The 20,461-nt window shown below is 38.2% G+C and overlaps 1 protein-coding gene across 1 annotated transcript in view; it reads left to right on the top strand.

Moving 5' to 3' along the window:
* Positions 1 to 20,461, top strand: part of arhgap24 (Rho GTPase activating protein 24) — a 578,933-nt gene that overhangs the window by 326,999 nt on the left and 231,473 nt on the right. The window lies entirely within an intron of this gene.

Below are 20,461 nucleotides of genomic sequence, written 5' to 3'. Positions count from 1 at the left end.
CATTTTCACTTTTGATAACAATAACCAGCAAGCATAAGGTTTGTTGGCCCTCTCATTAGGCTGTACATTGAATGTCAGAATGATATGTCAGTACGCATTTTAGATTCAATAACCAATGCGTATAAGTGTGACAAATACTTAATGATATTTTTCTTTAGGGTATAATATAGGATACATTTAAAAACCTTTAAACTATCCTTTCAAATGGATTATTGTTCTGTTTATTCTTATTGAAGTGTTTATCCAGATTAAAAGTAACATTTTACTGCTAACTTACCATGACCCTAATCTGGAAAATGAGTCTGAAAATCAATGAGTGGATGAACGATTTTTTGCCAGTAAATAAATAATTGCTCAATAACTGCCTTTGTGACTACATACAGCACATAGTCATTACTTTATTTAACTGTACAGCAAAACTCTCCTTTATAAAATAATAAACTACTAACAATGTTGTATAAGCTAAACAGTACGTTTGGTACTTTTGAAGCAATGGTAATTCCATTTCCTAATAGAAAGGAGCTGGCATTTGTCCCTGGCTGTTTGTCTTCCTGAGAAGCTTACAATGGAGCCAACATCTGAAACAAAAAAGTGTAAACATCCTGTACATATCCACATTATTTAGTATGTTCACTTTGAGGCAGTCCTGCATAGAGTTTGCATGTTCCTCCCAAGTGCTCCAGTTTCCTCCCACTGTCCAAAGACATACAGGTTAGGTGATGCTAAATTGGCCCTATTGCATGTTTGGTGTGTCTGTGTGTATGTGTTCGCCCTGTGATGGACTGGCGCCCTGTCCAAGGTTTGTTCCTGCCTTGCACCCTATGCTATTTGGGATAGGCTTCTGAAAACCTGGCGACCCTGGTCTGGATTAAGCATGCTAGAAAAGTTACATGACGTGAGTTTCAAGTGGGAAGCACTCATGTGTATTGCTTCATACCCTAAAATGTTTAAATACATTGTCACAATGAAGACAATATATTTTTGGAAATTTAGCCATTATTAAAAAAAAGTCCAGGGATCATTAGTTAAATTTATGAAAGGTAATGTTTTAAATATCCTTCATAGTATGATTGTATTTTTATTTTTGAAACCATTTAGATAAACAAAATGTCACTTATGTGACCAGAAGCTTAAAGGAAGGTAACAAAATGTTCAGGCTCATTGCTGATCTTTCACATTTTACAGGTAACGGACATGTGACAGATGGTGCACATCTTTCAAAAGATGCCAAAGTGTGGAAAGGCAATGCATTTTAATAGAGCCTAAAATGAAGCCATATTTTAATGTTGTATTTAAAAATTGCAAGCTGGCAATATCAGATGATTAACCATTCCTGTCAAAAAGCATAGACATAAAAATATAAGAACATTTCATAGGAGAATATGACATTTAGGGTGGCACGGTGGCACAGTGGGTAGTGCTACTGCCTCGCAGTTAGGAGACCCGGGTTCCCTTCCCTGGTCCTCCTTGCGTGGAGATTGCGTGTTCTCCCCGTGTCCACGTGGGTTTCCTCCAGGTACTCCGGTTTCCTCTCACAGTCCAAAGACATGCAAGTTAGGTACATTGGCAATCCTAAATTGTCCCTAGTGTGGGTGCCCTGGCGCCCTGCCCAGGGTTTGTTTCCTGCCTTGCGCCCTGTGTTGGCTGGGATTGGCTCCAGCAGACCCCCGTGACCCTGTAGTTAGGATATAGCAGGTTGGATAATGGATGGATGGATGGATATGACATTTAACCCAAAATGGCTTGTGAAACTCTATTGACGGTACTCTATTTTGTAATACTGGAGATTTGAGATTGGATGGTTCCCAGATTAGTTCTATCCACTATGCTGCCTGATAATGTTTTCTCTGTATCTCTTGTGGATTAGTAGGTGTGAGTATTGGAAGATGAACAATTTTGCTGGGGCAAAAATGCCTTCATTGTCTTCATCATTCATAATAAATACCCCCAAACATGCAGACAACACTTTCAGACTACTTTCAGATTTTAAAGTTTACTAACTATGCTGCTACCATTAAAAACTTTTTCCAGAATATAAAAAATATTCACACATTTAAGCACCACTTCAGTTATCTGGGTATTTTAAACAGCTGGGGGCCTCATGTATTAACAGTACGTATGCACAAAAATGTCACATACTCCCATTTCCACTCACACTTTGAGATGAATAAAAACTAAACCTGGCGAAAAGCCACACACATTTTCACAGCAGCATCACACCGTGCATATGCAAGTTTGTGCTCAGTTTTGGAAACGGGTGGCATCCAGCATCAAAGCAGTGTTACAGTTTCTGTGCGCAACCTTTCTTTTTTAGATTCACTTCAATGACAAGGGATTGATCAAATACACTTAAATTAACTGCATATCATTTACAAATTTAATTTACTTGATTGTAATGATTCTGTAACAATATAATAGTGCACAGAATGGCTAAACTATTCCAACTACCATGGCTGCTTTAGCGTTGTTAGAAGACATCGTAAATGGAAGAATTAGAAGAGTGTGTTTGATTTTGATTACCAAGAGCTGAACTGGCACTCAGCTTTACAAAGACAGACTTTAGAGAAAAACCAAGCAAAATGACACCTTTTATTGGCTAACTAAAAAGATTACAATATGCAAGCTTTCGAGGCAACTCAGGCCCCTTCTTCTGGCGAAAGCTTGCATATTGTAATCTTTTTAGTTAGCCAATAAAAGGTGTCATTTTGCTTGGCTTTTCTCTACATTTATAATTTCTATACATTTATAATTTACAACACCCTAGTACTAAAGACAGACATTGAGGAATTGTCCTCTACTTGCTCCTTTGCAAGTTCAGTCCACTCTCGGGTTTTTAGCCACAGGAGCTTTTCAACGTGAACTTGCTGACTGATCGGGCATTTCACAAACATCACGAGTTGCGCCGTGCCAGCTGTAAAGGATGGTATTATCTGCTTGTCATCCAGATATATAAGATTTCCTTACACTGTGGTTGAATTGGCAAATATTAAAGTGCAATTTGCAGCAACATCCTGTTTTCCAAATATAATTGGAGCAGTAAACTCCACGTACATTGCTATTGCAATGCCACTGGACAAGTTACATCAGCCAGTGATGAATCAACAAAAGAATAAGCTGGCATTGCATCATCTATAGCAGGAGATCCTATAAAGACAGCAACTCGGCAAAGTCACAGGTGCTTTTTCCAACTAGTATGGCAAAAGTCAAGCAGTCCTTTTAAGGACAATGAGTCACTGATGCTACACTATACAGGCACCTTCACAGAATAAATTTGCTTATGTAAATACAAAGCATTTCCACTCTATTAATGTGCTGCTCTATAGTCCACAGAAAGTGTGTTGCATTGTGCAAGCATGTAGCGTACTTCATAATATGGCATACAATTGTGGCTTGCCTGAAGAGATGCGGTATGATGAACCTGACCCTGACTCACCAAATCATCAGCCAAATCGGACAGCATTACAACTTTGTTTGAATGTAATTAGCAATATGTAAAAACAGGTAATCAGATTCAGCATTTATTTTTTGACCAATTCATTTAATTTATGATCAATATCACATAGTACAGCACTTATATTCCTTAGTTCATTGGCCACATCTCTTAAAGCATCCATTATTACATTTTGTGACTCCAGAACAGCAGTTTCCAAGGCAGAGGTGTGTGCACTGCCAGAGTCTGAAGATTTGCTGGACACAGCAGCAGCCGGAAACGCATCTTCGGTGGTGGGTTTACCTTTTGTAATATTGTCTGAAACAGAACAAACAGACAGTGGGCTGCAACTCACTTTGCACATCGACTTTGATATATGAACACTTTTATTTCGGGCTCTGTGTGACTTTCTGATCTTGAACTTTCAAGTGTCTCTGCTACACTGTATCACTCCATCAACTTCCTTTTTTTGCTTATTCCACTGCTTAAGCCAACAAACTTCGCATTCACTGAAATTCTTTTTTTCAGGTGCTTTTGCCTATGTCTTTTAACAAAATACTGAACAGATAGGGCTATTTATACTGATTTGCATATTCATATATGCAAAATTCTGGGAGGTTCATTAGGGTTTATAAAGGGGAAGTGCGTGGAACTTGGCATACGCACAGTTTTATGCATCTGTATTTTTTTGTGCGTGTGCACATTTCCATTTGTTTTTAGTGTGAATTCTTCACACGACGTTATACATGAGGCCCCTGGAGTCAAACATTTTGTTTATGTACCATTCATGATTTTCTCCCACCTCAGCTATCTACAAGAAGCTCTATAGCACTTGTTACCCACACTATTCCTTCCATGAAACTCCAAGAATACTATTTTCTGAAATGGAAACAGATACTGTCTCTTTGGAAAGGTTAGTACAAAAAAGCTATACTAAAAACAATATTTTCAATGCAGTATTGCTCACACAAACATACAGTACCTTGGAAATATCTTTTAAAATATTTATTCAAACAGAAGTTTTACAACTTTTAGGTTGACACATTTGGTAAATTTTACAAGGGCAACAGTGCCCCTTAGCCTCAATTATAAGCTGTGCTATTTAAAGCTACTAAGTTAAACTCAGTCTGGAGCAATACACTGCTAATAGGGGAAAAATATTAACTTCAAAAATACGAAATCTTGTTTATAGGTTTGAGAAGGTTTTGTTTTCCTTTAATACTATATTCTTAATTGCTAATTTAAAAGCATGTAGATCTAACATACATGTATGTTTAACACATTGAGTCATGTAAAGTCAAAATTCTAAACCTGAGCCAGTTAGTAGTGGTAGTTATACCTGATTATCCTAACAACAGATTAGGCTCCTGCATGACTCTCTGAAATCGTGTTGTCTTTTTATCCATACTGACATTTTCTCATAACTACATGACAGTCAAAAAAATCAAATATCATGGAAATAATTTTAGAAGGGCGGCACGGTGGTGCAGGGGCAGCGCTGCTGCCTCGCAGTTAGGAGACCTGGGTTCGCTTCCTGGGTCCTCCCTGCGTGGAGTTTGCATGTTCTCCCCGTGTCTACATGGGTTTCCTCTGGGTACTCCGGTTTCCTCCCACAGTTCAAAGACATGCAGGTTATGTGCATTGCCATTTCTAAATTGTCCCTAGTGTGTGCTTGGTGTGTGGGTGTGTGTGTGTGCGCCCTGCGGTGGGCTGGCGCCCTGCCCGGGGTTTGTTTCCTGCCTTGCGCCCTGTGTTGGCTGGGATTGGCTCCAGCAGACCCCCATGACCCTGTAGTTAGGATATAGCGGGTTGGATAATGGATGGATGGATGGATGGATGGATAATTTTAAAAGTATGCATAACATAAGGTTTGAAATAGATGAGCTTTAACCAGTGGTGTAACTAGCTTGCTGAAGGCCCCTGTGCAGTGCTCTCCTGTCTAGCATAACTGTTAATAAATTATTTGCAACTGGATCCTAGGGCCGGCTTGGCAGTGGCATCAGCGGCCGCATCACTATCAGATCACACACTGGTGACAAACAAACTACCTCTCTAAATGGAATTTGTAATAACTTTTTTAATCACTTTATTACAGCTGCTGTAAGTTATCATAAATAAAATAAATTGTGGGAATGAAATTTGGGAGGTGTGGGTAGTAGTAGTACACAAATATTTGTAAAATGTGGACCCACTTTCTTTTCCAAGACAACTTTGTGAATGAAGATGATTAAAATGTAACGTAAGCTAGAAAGTAGAAGCTGTCCTGTGCTATAAAATAAAGCAATTTCAATTTGTAACAAATTAAAACGACAACCGGATACTACTACACAATCAACATGTTTTACGCAAGTTCTGAGAAAATGGACATCATAAAGTGGTCACTCTCACAAATACTCACAGTAGTGACACTAATGCACAGTGAGCCATACTAAGGTACACAATAAAACAGATTACAGATATGTTAAACTGTTAAAGCTTACAACGTAGCACCTTAAAATACTCGCTTGAGTGCCTTCTGTTGCACAAAAGTCTTAACAGTGTTTGACACGTCAGGTTGTCTGGCGCACTCATTTTCGACTGAGAGTAAAGCCAAGCCACTAAGTCTGTCTTGCAACCTGGTGCTTCTAAGGTCATTTTTGATGAGCTTTAACTTGGAGAGCGATCGTTCATACGCAGCAACAGTCACTGGTATAATAATAATAATAATAATAATTCATTACATTTATATAGCGCTTTTCTCAATACTCAAAGCGCAATCCACACAGGGAGGAACCGGGAAGCGAACCCACAGTCTTCCACAATTTCCTTACTGCAAAGCAGCAGCGCTACCACTGCGCCATCTGTGAGGACCTGGTATGGTCAGAAGTAACATGTAAGCCGTGCAGACGTCACTGAAAGTAGAAGACTGTGCATAGTGATCTATCAGCAACAGTTCAGCTACTTCAAAACAGTCGACTTGGTTGACAGGATGGATTGAAAACATGCACGAAATGACAACAATTGAGTGGAAAATGCCGGAGAAATGTTGGTGCAATAGCGTTCAATGAGAAGATCGACAGCAGCATACAATTCATCGTCTGCCATTGAGGTCAGAGTTGATGGTAACAAGACATTGAATGTTGAAGCCACTGTATCGAGACTGTGAAACCACTGTTTTAGTTATTATAAATTAAATAAAAAATCTATACAGCCCCAAGTGGGCCCCCTCCAAGCTCATAGGCCCTTGTACTTTATACAATCTACACAATCCATTGCTACACCATAGGCCTTAACTGTTGTCATATTTCACTAGTACTTTCACTTTTTATTTGTTTACTTATTTTTTAATCTGTTTTCAACTGTAGTTAATATTGACAAATTTGGGGGGGAACTGGCCAACCTGGTGAACTAGAAAATGACCGTTAAACTGGAAGAGACAGAGAGCACATTGTTCTCAAACACACTAATTCTAATTCATGTGCAGGGGCTGGGCAATTATGGAGTGACTGCAGAGATGATGTACTATTCCAGCAGTTTAAGTACAATTGTAACAGTTTTGGCAGCTATACAATTTGCAAATTTTAGTTATTATAGATGCCGTTTTTTCAAATTCCTAGTTTTACAGTAACATAAATTTAGATGTGAGCTGTGAGCCCATGTTAGATTAAGCAGGGTGGTGAATATTATCTTAGAGTTTGGGTTTAAATTCTAGCCTAGTCCCTGTCTGATATTCTCTCCATGTGTTTGTGGGTCTTTCTCCATGTACTCCATCATTTCCTTCCCATATCTCGAAGTTAGGCAGATTGGATTAATTGGTGACTCTAGTTTGGCGCAGTGTGGGTGTGCAAGATGGTTTAAGGTTATATCCAGCTGGCTAGACTCCTCTCTTGTCACTGAAAAACTGTACTTAGGAGATTCACTGAAGGAAATTAAAACAAGTACACCATATAAATGAGGTTTTTGTGACCTTCAACTACATTTACATTCTAATTCTAATGCATATTAATTTAAAATGAATACTGTAGCATTTCACAGGTACTCACCAGGGCCACCTACATGAATTCTTGCTGTTTACATTGCTCTTTTAGATATTTTGCTGTCCTTAGAAGGATGTCTCGTTTTAGTTATTGTAGTTGTAAATCATGCAACTGTGGCAGGTTTGCTGTTTTCACTGGTTCCCTTGCAGTTAGCACTGAAGCTGCTCATTTGAATGATTGAATGCCAGCTCATAGTGTTGGAGACTCATTGCTAACACCATCCAAAGGGCTGATGCAAATTGTTTGCACTGTTACATAGCCCTCCCTTTGAAATTGCTGTCCCCAATGCCGGCTTTTTAACTCCTTGAAACAGCTGAGTGAGCTCTTTCGCTGATGCCGTATGACCCAGGAATGCATTGTCCAGTCACAGCACAAGGATGTTGAGCTCTGCACTGTCTTACAGTGCTGCAGAGGTATTTTAAATGCTGCATTTCTGTTTAGCAATCTCGGCAGTATATATGAGTAAGAGAACATGCTTGTGTGGAACTGCAGATATACAGTGGCAATTTTTTGGCTGTAATTTATTCCTGAACTGAAGCTGAAAATGGTGTTTCAGGTCTGGATCTCAACTTTGAGTCTCTCTCTTCTTGGTTGCTTTGTAACAATACTATGATCAGGGTTGTCCTTTGTCTGCACAGTCTCATCACTGGCTCTGCTTCACACTGCATACCTGAGGTCAGTATAAACATGATCTGCAATACTTGCCCAAGCTCCATGAGCCAATCCAAGACAATCCTTTCTGAAGATCTGCTGGCAGCCACACATTCAAGCCAATGGACATTAACAGATGGAGAAGTGGTGATAAGAATGTAGGGGCAGAAGTCTCTCGGCTGCCTTCCTTACCGTACTGATGATGCAAATCCTGACTGTTAGCCTTGATACTCTCCAGTATCTTCTCAAAAGAACCCAGCAAGTCTGATTTGGGACTGTGTGGCCATTGGCATTTTACTAAGTCAGACTGTAGGTCTTCAACTCACCCTGCTACTGACAGCAATGTAGCACCACACTAGAGCTTGCCAGTGTTGACCCAATCGAATCTTGCTCTTTACATCACTCTTTTTGGTAGCTCTCTGCCCTTACCATGATGGCCTTCTGTTGCCATATAGGTTCCCCTGCAGCTGGCTCTGAAGCTGCTCATTTGAAAGATGCAATACCAGCTCATACAGTTGGCGACTCTTAAGTGAGGCTACCCGGAGTGATGCTAGTTGTCAGTGCTATTACAATATTGCATGTTGAAAGGTTTTTATAAACCTGCTGTATACTTTCCCCTGAGTAAATTTGTGTAATGAAAAATATAGCATCATACTTACCATTTATGAAACATGAAGGTACTCACTGAACCAATTAAAGTGACCTGTGAAGCACCATTTTGTACATTAGTATGCCCGTCTTTCTGTAAAGATCAAGGAATCTCCCATGTTTCAGGGAACACAGCAGTTAATTTAACCTGCATGTCTTTGGGATGTAGGAGGAAAACCAAAATACTCAGAGAAACACCACACAGATAAAGGAAAGTGTTCACACTTCACACAGATATCAATCAGGTGCAGAATTTGCACCCAGGCTGTTAGATCTGTGAAGCAACCAGCACTACCTGCACCACTATGCCAGCCTAATTATTTGAGATTAAGGAGAAAATATATATTTGGGAAAAAGCTGTTCTTTAAGTTCTCTTGTGTACAAATACAAAATACAGTTGTATTACAACTCTTTTTAGTCATCATCACTGTCTGTGTGGAGGTTGTTTGTTGTTGCCTTGTCCATATGGGTTTTCTTCAGTGTTCCAGTTTACTTCCACATTCTAAAACTATGTAGATTAGATTAAATGGCGACCCTGAATTGCAGCTTCTTGAGTAGATGTGCTCTGCAGTGTCTTGGCATATTACCTAGTGGTGAGTTCTTTCTTGTCTCCATTGCTGGGATTGGCACAATCTGCCCACAATCACTCTACGTAACAATTGGTATACAAAACAAGATAAACTGACTGCATCAACATTTCTATTTATGTATCATACCCAACTTTCTGGCAAGCCAGACCCAGCTAAGTGTAACATTTGGGCCCATTAGTTAACATTTCCAGACCTGCAGACACCCATCAATTTCTTTACACCAAGATCTTCCTATTTCTGAAGTCATGCAATTTACTTCTGACCTGATTACCACTAGCAGTGCCCAGTGTCTATAGGTTTACAGGCTCATCATTGTCACATATACTGAGACTGGCTTAGAGTGGCAGGATGCCATTTGTTCTTTTGGGATATTTCACAACTCTTTATTTAATACAGAGACAAAAAATAACACTATTATTAAATAAGGTTATTATTAAATAATATTTACTATTGTCATAAATTATAAAATGACCTGAAGCTGCTATTTGCTGTCATTGATTAAAAGATTACCACCAATGTTCTCATATATGTTGTTTCTCAATGGACAGCAGATATTTACTTAACACGAACTTAAACATTATACGTAGATTATATATCAGATTTCATTCACAAAGTGCACACTTTGCGTTTGACATGCATCAGATTCTGTGAAATATTTTTCTCGTCAATGGCCATTCCATCATTGTCAAGAAAATCCCTTTGTGAAAAAAGTACACATTTTAAAAATGTTATTGGCATATGGAAATTCAAATAAGTACCTAGATGTTGAGAGCCAACAGCGCACAGCTGAGAATACTCATTAAATTCAGAGGTAATATTTCTAAACATTAGTCAAGGTGTTTCTGTTATGGACACTGACACCCTCAGCTAATGGGCCAACATGCTGATTAAGTAATAAAGCGGCCGCTGCTGGTAAGCGCCTCATTTTTAAGTCTAGGTGAGCACTGTAATTTTATTATCCTTATTTAAATAATTCCTTGTTTAGAACAGTAGTGTTCCTTTGAGTATTCAAGAAGGAGAGCAATTATCATTTGTACTATAAAGTGACTGTTTAGTGCAGGATTGTCACCTCATATCATTGATCAGATATTGACGTACTCGCCGAGAGACAAATGACCCTTTGTCACAATTCTCCAGCTCCAGTCTCCAGTTGGGATTCATGACTTGATTAGTGTGCACAAATGACGGATTACACTGGCATTTCAGTTTTGATGTTTCAGGGCCAAGGATTCTACAGCATACCTTGAACCACAAGCATTCGAAACTCTTGGTTTATGTTATACTGGGCATAAATTATGCATATTATTTGTGTTCAGCTAATGCTTTTAATCTTAATAAAGTAAAGCTCTTGCCTAGGGTTTAATAATTAAAACACTGTGGGACTTTATTAACTGAAAACTGCGTATGCCCAGTCTCACTGCTTCAGTTTATATTAAATCATTAATTTTAGCTGTTCTCTTGGGTTAAGTTCATTAATATACTGGACTGATTTGCATTACCAAAACATTATCATATCTACTGATGTCAAGGATTATTTAGAGCAAAGGTAATTTTATATTATGTTTTATATAATAGCATAACTGTGATCCACAACAATTGCTCTTTAACTATTTGTGTGTTGCTCTTCAGGCAAGTTAACAAATTGTGTCTTATAAATTTCTTAATCTTTTAGTAATTAAGATTAATGTTGGGTGGTTCAGTATTTAGTGCTGTGGCCTCACCAATCTCCTATCCTATGCTCAGATTTTGCATATTGTCATTGACAAAGAAGAGTTTGCATGGCCTCTTCATTTCGGAATGGGTTTTTCTCAAGGAACTGCAGTTTTCCACCTAACTGGTTAGAACTGGTTCCTGTCTTCTTTCACTTGATCCTGGGGCAGCTGTATTTCTCCATGACCATGAATTGGATTCAGTGGGCTTAAAAGATAAGTTTGTTTTGGTTTTTTTTTCACAGACGTGGTATATATACATTTGCCACATGATACTGTGTTCTAAAATTAACCGCTTCCTGTAAATTAAAACAAATATATATCTTGCCCACTCTGGTGCTTTAAAATGGAGGGTATCGGGCACAGAGGAAAAGTTCAGAAACTCACCAAATATGATAATTTTTCAAGCCAAGGCAGCTATTAATTTTTGATCTGCATCTTCCATGTTTCCTACACATGTTTGTGACAACAAAAGGGATCTGGAAATACTAATTTTATCACATACTCCTGATACTGTTTTTCTTGTGGTAAGGATTAATTTTCTATTCGCTAGTGCAAGTTCTCATATCAATAGTAGTAAATAGTAAATAAAAATAAATCAAAATAAAACCAACCATGTGACATGAAAAGTATACTGTGATTTGTTCTTTTGGGAGGAAAGAGAAAGGTTGTTGCACAAGAAGACTAAGTTTTGAGCTGTTGTACATGGCTGTTTGTTGAAAATGGCCGAATCTCATAATATTTTTTGTTTAAAAATGACATGTATAAACTATTTTATACAATGTGTGTGTAATTGCAAGAAGCACATCAAAACTCAACAACTGACTAGGCTTGAAAATGGACATATATGGTAAGTTTTTAGGCTTTTCCTCCATGACCCATAGTCTATAGTGTCATGTGGCAGTGCAGGTAACATGTTTTTTTGTTTTTTAATTTAAAGAAAGTGATTAACTTCAGAACACAATTTTATTTGGCAAATGCATATATATATATATATATATATATATATATATATATATATATATATATATATATATCATGCTTTTAAAAAATAAATTCGACTTGATAAATACCAAACTTATTCTTTAAAGTTATTATACTGTATATGTTGGTATCCATCCATCCATTATCCAGCCCGTTATATCCTAACTACAGGGTCACGGGGGGTCTGCTAGAGCCAATCCCAGCCAACACAGGGCGCAAGGCAGGAAACATACCCCGGGCAGGGCGACAGCCCACTGCAGATATGTTGGTATGTTATGCAATATTATGAATTTTTATTAACTAAGAATTATTACATTATATTAAATGAAAGGGAGGAAACAATCCTAGATGGAATACAAGCATGGAACGGCCCAGTCAAAGTCCAGACCAAATTTATGGTCATGTACATATAGTTCAATGAAATACTTACTTGTATGGCTTCCACAAATGAATAACAGAAGAGCAATCCCAACGATGGATAAAAAAATTCAATAAATACAGAACCATGCATTGAAAGCCTACCAATACAATACTGCATATACAATATTTATGTAAGAAGTAAGGAAGCAGATTTCAGTAGAAGTGAATATTGTATACCCTTATGCCTTGTGAATAAAAACTAACCCTGAATCTACTTTTGTGAGTGGTAATGGTGAAAACTTTCAGAAGTACTATAAAAATCAGTGAACAAAGAATCTAAATCAAATCACTATTGGTTGTGACCACTCTTTGCTTTCAAAACTGCAGAAGCATGTTGTGGTATTTCATATTTAAAAATAAAAATGGATGGTAGTTTATTCCAAGCATCTTGGAGAACTTCTCTCAGTTATTTTGCAGCCTTTGATGTTTCACTTACTTCTGTCTCACCATGTTTTTCCAGACAACATGAAAGATGTTAAGTTTAGGGCTCTGTGGAGGCCATGACATCTGCTATCAAACTCCATGTTTTTCATTTTGATGAAGATAATTCCTTCCTCCTGCGTGTTTGGGGTAATTGTCCTGCTGCAGAATAAAGTCTGGAGCAATCAAATGCCCTGTCTATGGTGGGAGACTATGGTCGGACACTGATACACAAAGCATTGAACAGTGACTACAAACAAATATCTGTGGCAAAACATTTCTAGTTTTCTCTCATGTTTCTTACATTGCAATATTGAAGCACAGGCCTATGCCGCTGGAGATGTTACAATGTTAAATGAGTAATTGTAGTTTTCTTGACCCTTTGTGATACAGAAATTACAAATATGGTACATATTTGTGTTCAGTGTGTAAAAATCTACTGGCTTCACCAAAAATTATACAGAAAACAAAATTTTCCATAAAAGTTGTTAGACAGTGAAATGGATGTAAAAGGAATTAATCAACTAATAATATTTTTGATTATTAGCACCTGTTTGTTATCTTTGTTTTGTCATTCCCTGAACTGTATAAGTAAATATTTCAATAAAATACAAAAATTTCAATATAAAATTCAATTTTTTGGAAAATGAACATGTGGAAATCTGAAATGTTTTCTCTTCTGCACACATACTAATATAGAAGACAAACAATAAACATCAAAGACAAAATGTATTTTAAAAAACTGGATTGTCTAAAACATTTGCACAGTGCCACGCGCCACGTTTTATATATATATATATATATATATATATAAGGTTTTGCCATCCTTGTGCAACGTCTTTTCTGTAAATGACTTGGTATAGCACCTCAACATCCCTGCTTAACACTATATTGGCAAGATCATGCCTTCCTCTCCTGAGATGTCAAACAGTTTGCCAGAACACCCTTGAAGCCATCAGACAGTCCTTCTCCATGGCCTCTCCAACCTCCTCCCATGTCTCCCATTCTTGAGGCTTTGCTTCCACAACCACTTTTGCAGTAGTCCTCTTAGCTTGTCGGTACCTCTCAATTGTGTCAGGAGATTCCATAGACAGCATTTCCCTAAAGGCCATCTACTCACTCTGACCTTTTCTGGGGAAAATGTCGAGCAGCTGAAGGAACACTTTGTGGATCTTCTCAATCCAGTGGACAGGCTCCCTTACCAGTAGGCAGCATTGGACATATCCAACTGGGGGATCTCATCACTATTGCCGAAGTCACTATGGTGGAAATGTTGAAAGTGCTGCACATTGTTGGGATAGCATTGTGACTGTGCGGGTCCTGCTCAATGCTCCCTCTTCTTGTTTTGGGAGCCTCTTGAATCCAACACCGTTGGTAATGTAACCAGGTGAGCTGTGCAATGAGGAGGTGTCCAAATAAAGTGCAGTGCTAAAGTCAATAAATAAACAATCCATAAAATGAGGTGATAAAAGTGGAGGTTAAAATCCAAAATAAATAAATCTTTTAAAATGAGGTTAAAACAATGGGGTGGAAGCTGTCCCTTTTTTAAAAACCCAGTGCTGCCTTCTTTTAGTGGCTCCCCTGCTTATCCCATAGGACATTGCAACAGGGGAGTCACTCTATCTGCAGGTGCAGCTGTCTTCCAAACTGGTCCAGTAACCTTCCATCCCCTGGCTACGTACAGCTCACACGCCGGACTGAGACTTGGGTCCCCAGCGACCAGGGTGCTCACACTTGGGCTCTCCCTCCCAAGGCTCCTCGACTCCCGCTGCTTTCCACGGCCTTATGTGGCGAGTCGTCCACACTGCTGGTCACTCCAGCTCCTCAAAACTGCTCAGCTGGAGTGACCGCTTCCTACTGCCCCTTACCGAGTGTCGGCCAAACACTCCTTCTGGGCTCTCCTCTCAGCTGCCAGTATTCACCATTGAGCCTGCTCTCTCTCGCTCTCTCCTTCACTCCTGCACTGGCTCTCCACACCTCCTGTCTCCTTCTTCTTTCTCCTCTAACCTCTGCTCACTTTCTTGCTTGTTTTTTTTTTTCCCTCTACACTCGAGCTTCCGTTTAAAGTGGGGACATAGCACAGGTGTGGCGATTAGCAGCTCCCGGAAACAATTATGGACACAGGCGATCCTGCACCTGTGCACTTCAGTGAAGAAACGCCCACGCTCGCATCGCCCACAGGAATCGCTCCTGCCACACTACCACTCCCCCTCCATAAAGCCATGAGTGCAGAGATTATTTATTTAAAAACTGCCCATCCATTTAGAGCCGCAGACCTGTTATATCACAAGCATGATTAATGCATCTATTCTATGTTGCATAAAATGGGTAAAGCACACTTGAAACTTTTGACTGGTGGGGTGCTCCCAATATTTAATTATGGTGGCCAAAGGGTGTGTTTCAACTATAGGGGAATCATACTCATCAACCTGCCAAGTAAAGTATATGTATAACCCAATCAATATGTCTTTTGTCAGTTTGGAAAAAGCATATGACCATGTGACTTGGCATTCTGTTGTGCGATGTGCTGAAGAAATATGGGGCAACAGGGCAAGCACTTGTGTGATTTGTGTTACCTATAAGAATGCAGTGAGAGCTGTATTTGAATACCTGCTGTTAAGTTGAATTCATTCACTGTGTGTGTCATACTCCATCAAGGCTGTGTCTTGTCACCATTCCCATTTGTGGTATACTGTATATGGACAGGATATCAAGGCACAGCCAAGGATGTAAGGGTATCCAGTTGGAGTGGCTAGTGGTAGTGTCATTCCATTATACAGAAGATATTGTCCTCTTTGCCTTATCTAACTGGGACCTTCGACATGCACTCAAGCAATTCACTGCCGAGTGTGCAGCAGCTGAGATGAGGCACCTTCAAGTCTGAGACCAAGGTCCTTTTTTGTAAAAGAGTGGATTGCTCTCTAGGTGAGGGGGAAAGAACTACCCTTAGTGGAGGACTTTAAGTATCTTGGGATCTTGTTCACAAGTGAAGGATAAAGGGAACATAAAGCTTGCAGATTGGAGTGGTGCAGCTGTTCTATGGGTGCTATACCAATCTAGGGTAGTGAAATGGGAACTGAGTCTAAAGACAAAACACTTGGTTTACTGGTCAATCTACATCCCTGTCCTCACCTTATGGGCTGTGAGTAATGACCAAAAGAATGACATTGTGAGTACAAGTGGCAGAAATAAGGTTTCTTTGCAGGGTCGAGGGTGAGAATCTCCGCTATTTATTGAGAGGCTCAGAGCAGAGACACTTTTTTGTATTGAGAGGAGGTAGTTGAAGTAGCATGTTGTAAGGATATCCCCCACGCAGCTCCCCCTAGAGCTGCTCCGCATACATCACACTGGATGATGCCCCCAGGACACGCTGGAGGGATTATGGCATTGTTCTTTGTCGGTATGATGCTGCTGGAGTATGTGAAGTTCCCCTTGGGATTAATAAAGTATCTATCTATCTATCTATCTATCTATCTATCTATCTATCTATCTATCTATCTATCTATCTATCTATCTATCTATCTATCTATCTATCTATCTATCTATCTATCTATCTATCGGCTGGCTTGGGAATACCAGGGAATTCCCCAGGAAGACCTGCAGTCTGTTGTGTGATGAGAGTTGGTATAGCATCTCCAACACAAGTAGCTTTTCACATAGAGGAATAAAAGATAGTCATGGGGGCATAACGTGTGGGTGTGACATCTTTTTGAGTCCACAGTTGCTATATAGATAGATACAGTAGATATGAAGTTGAAATTTTGGAAATATTTTTCATTGTAAGCATACAGTATACTAAGCAATCCTTTGAGATTCCCAGTCAAACTAATTAAATTTGCAGCTTTATGGAGAGCTTCCAATATGAAAAGCAAATATTCTTGGCCTTAATACTTTCACAGGTTTTCAGTGTACTTTAAATATATTCATTCTTCCATTATTAGGTACCACTGAATCTAATCTGGTGTCACAGATACAGCACTTCAGAAATGCACACATTAAAAGTTGTTTAACTAAATTAAAGCTTGGAACATTTCTAACATATGTGCAATGCAAGTTTATTGAATATGGAATTATGCATGAAAGTGTAACTAAAGGATATTGCAGCTCGGATGTGTTTCCTAATGGTTTACATCTGAATGCTGACTGCATTCTCAAGTGAAACTTACTGCAACACTGAGCAAAACCCACTAACCATTGCTGAATGGAATGCCAGTTGGTCTCTTGGCACTCTCACATTTGTGCACAACTGGCTAAATTAAAGTAACCAATCAACCAAAAATGCCTTTCTTGAAGATGTAGAAGGAAACCAAAATTCCCACAAAAGAAAAAATATACAAAAACAGAACAGAGCTCACCACAGTGCTACTGTGCCACCCTATGCTTTGAAAGGACAAAAAAGAAATTAAACATATTGTTGGTGTTGGGTTTTGTGCTTTTATTATCACATAGCAAAAATCATCAGATTTTCTTTAAATGAAAGATGGAAGGAGTCACAACCTGCCTAGAAGGGGAAGGTCTGAGGGTTGAGAACTCCAAGTGCTATTTGAATGCTACACTGCAAAAAATGCTTATACAAAAACTAGACAAAAAAACTTTAAATGGGAATTGTTTTGCTTTTATTTAGAAAAACCATCTGCCAATGGGGTAAGCAAAATTTACTTGACAAGATTTCTTAAAGTAAGCTAAATAATCGTAAATACAGATTATTTGATAAGTCAATAATTCTTACAATAAGGAAAACAAGATGTAATGTCATGATATAAATACTTTTCTACTTGCGTAGATTTCATTTTTTGCAGTGTACTTGTAAGGTGGAGGAGGTTCTTCCATCAATTTTATTGTTGGTATATCTGTAATACTAGCATTTTTCGGGTATGGGTTGACCAGCTTTTTAAACTTTAGCCTGGTGTATTTGGACAGCCGAAACAAACTTTATAGCTTGTTACTTTTAACTAGATATTCTGACTACTATAAGACTCCTGATGTCAGACAGGCAAATTTCAGACATTCTATATAATGTGTTCTTAATGCAGTAATTTACAGTGGCAGCAGGCTCTGATCCCAGTCATTTTCTTTTCATTTAGTACTTGCCTCTCTTGCTGAGCCTTAAGAGTTGGCTAGAAAATAATGAACAGGTATTTTAGTACCAACTTGAAAGTTAGTTGAGGAAATTGAAACTTAAAGTCAATTTTATCTCAGCAGCTGCTGCCAATCTTTGTATTATAGTCTGCTATTCTAGAGATGTAATCTTTGATGACAAGAAAGAAAAGGATCCTGCTGTGAATACAAATGAGATGGTTCTCTATAATGATAGATAGATAGATAGATAGATAGATAGATAGATAGATAGATAGATAGATAGATAGATAGATAGATAGATAGATAGATAGATAGATAGATAGATAGATAGATAGATAGATAGATAGATAGATTCCTATAGGTGTTTTTTTAAAGCCTAGACAGACAAACAAATCAATACCTCCAATAAAATTAGTTTATCATGTTTATAGACAGATGTTTTAAGCATGGATGATCAAAATTGTCTACTACTTGCAGGAATGACTGTATAGAACTTTGGGATTCAGAGAATTTAAATATGGGAATTAATTCCCTAATGTTAGTTGCTTAAAGTTAATGTCCAGTAGTTGCTCCAGGGCTGTTGTGCATTTTGTCTACCTTTTTGAAATTAATGTTCATACTCAGGCACAAGGCATGAACCTACCCTGAATGCTAGTCAACTGCGGGGAACACTAACACAACTTAGAATGGCTAATACAATCCAATACAACTTATTTTTTGTATAGTACTCTTCATTGAATGCTTTTCAGGGTATTATGAACAATTCTCGATTAAAATACAAGTACAGATTATACTAGTAACTAAACACAGAATTGGTACACATACAAATGCAGATTTGTTAAAACACACAAAGAACAAGGTTGAAACTGATTAAACATAAATCAAAATCAACAATATTTGTCCATTAATTAACTGATGAACTATGGGTAGACAATGGTGGAGATTAAAACTGAGAAAGAGAAAGCCAAAAATAAAGTCTCAGTCTCGGCCAATTGGTTTTTCTATATAGGAGTCTGTGCTGGCCATCCAGTCTGATGAGTGAATTTTTGCATCCGCTGATTCCAATGCTCCTTTATCTAAGATTACTTTTCTATATGCAGGACAGCAGCCTTAAAGTAGATGAATAACTCAGTTTAAAATGTTTTTCCTCCCTTTCATTTACTGAAACCTGCTTATTCTAGCTCACATTCTTGCCAACATCGAGCACTAGGCATAAACCCGTCCAAACAGGGTGGCTAAAGAATAAAATAAGGCCACATTCAGGGAAAACAAAAAAGATGCTACACAAAAAATGGGAGCTTACTTTTTAGTCTGCACAGCAGGGATATTTCTCAGCCCCCACCATTACTAATATGTTTTGCTCAGATGAAAGTTACCAGGCTTGAACAACAAACAGAGATTAATAAATGAAAAAGCCTTAGTGAAAGAAGAAAGTCATCCATAATATTTTCATTAGATGACTTTGAAAGGTGTGAAGCTGTCTGTCTGACACTACCTTCTGATGACAGACATCTTTGTAAATGTGCAGAACTTATCAGATGTTAATGAACTATCTAAAGATCAAACACATTAAAATCTTTATTCAAATACCCAAATGCAATTCTGTGTTCTGTTATATATTGTGGAACTTTATTAGAAACTCCTACACAAAGGGATATTCATAATTCAATAAAGTCTAGCTGCCTATATTTATCATCAGTTATAACACATTTTTAATTTTTTTTGCATCAATTATTTATTTCATATCAAAATTCAATCCATTCTGTACTGTAAATCTACTCAATATCAATAACAGTTATGAAAATTATTTTTATATTAGATTTTTAAGAGACAATTCTGTGGTAGGGAACTAGGTGCCACTTCTGTTTGGTAATAAATACTATTAAACAGCAAAAGATTTTTTTTGCTCTTTCATTAATTTTAAGACCCTCAAGCATTAGGAGAATTATTTTTCTTTCATGCCTTCCTTTTCATTATTACTTTAGTTTAGTTATTTGGTGTCCAAGCACGATGGATGCTATAATATTTTCCTCATCCTTTATCTCCTCCCATCACTAAAGGCTATTCTGTTTTACTGCTAATGGTTGGCCCTAAAAAAATCATGATATGTTATTTTCTTTGTTGCTTTTCTGGGCCATCAATACTGATCCCTGCAACTATGGACTCAAAACAGGAATCATCCCAGGATAGAATGCCAGTCCTTTGATATCACACTGACACCCACTCAAACCAGACCAATTTAAAGTCCCTAATTAAACAAAAATATATTTTAGTAATGGGCGACCAGTCCACCAAAAGAAAACCCACAGGGACCGTCAATGACCAGGCAACAGTATTCACTACTGAGCTGCACTGGTCTCACCAAGAGGCCCCTTGAAATAAATTGTCCCCTCCCATGGACCTTGAATATCCAAAACTAATTAGTTTATTTTTCTTCTGATATGAAGCTACACATGAAACTATAAATATGCATTACATGGAGATTTTTATGCATTGTTCAGTTTTCTCTTTCCC

Source organism: Erpetoichthys calabaricus, chromosome 5 (assembly GCF_900747795.2).
Source record: "Erpetoichthys calabaricus chromosome 5, fErpCal1.3, whole genome shotgun sequence".
NCBI classification, from domain to species: Eukaryota; Metazoa; Chordata; class Cladistia; order Polypteriformes; family Polypteridae; genus Erpetoichthys; species Erpetoichthys calabaricus.
Note: the sequence above shows the minus strand (reverse complement) of the source record. Positions and strands in the feature narration are given on the sequence as shown.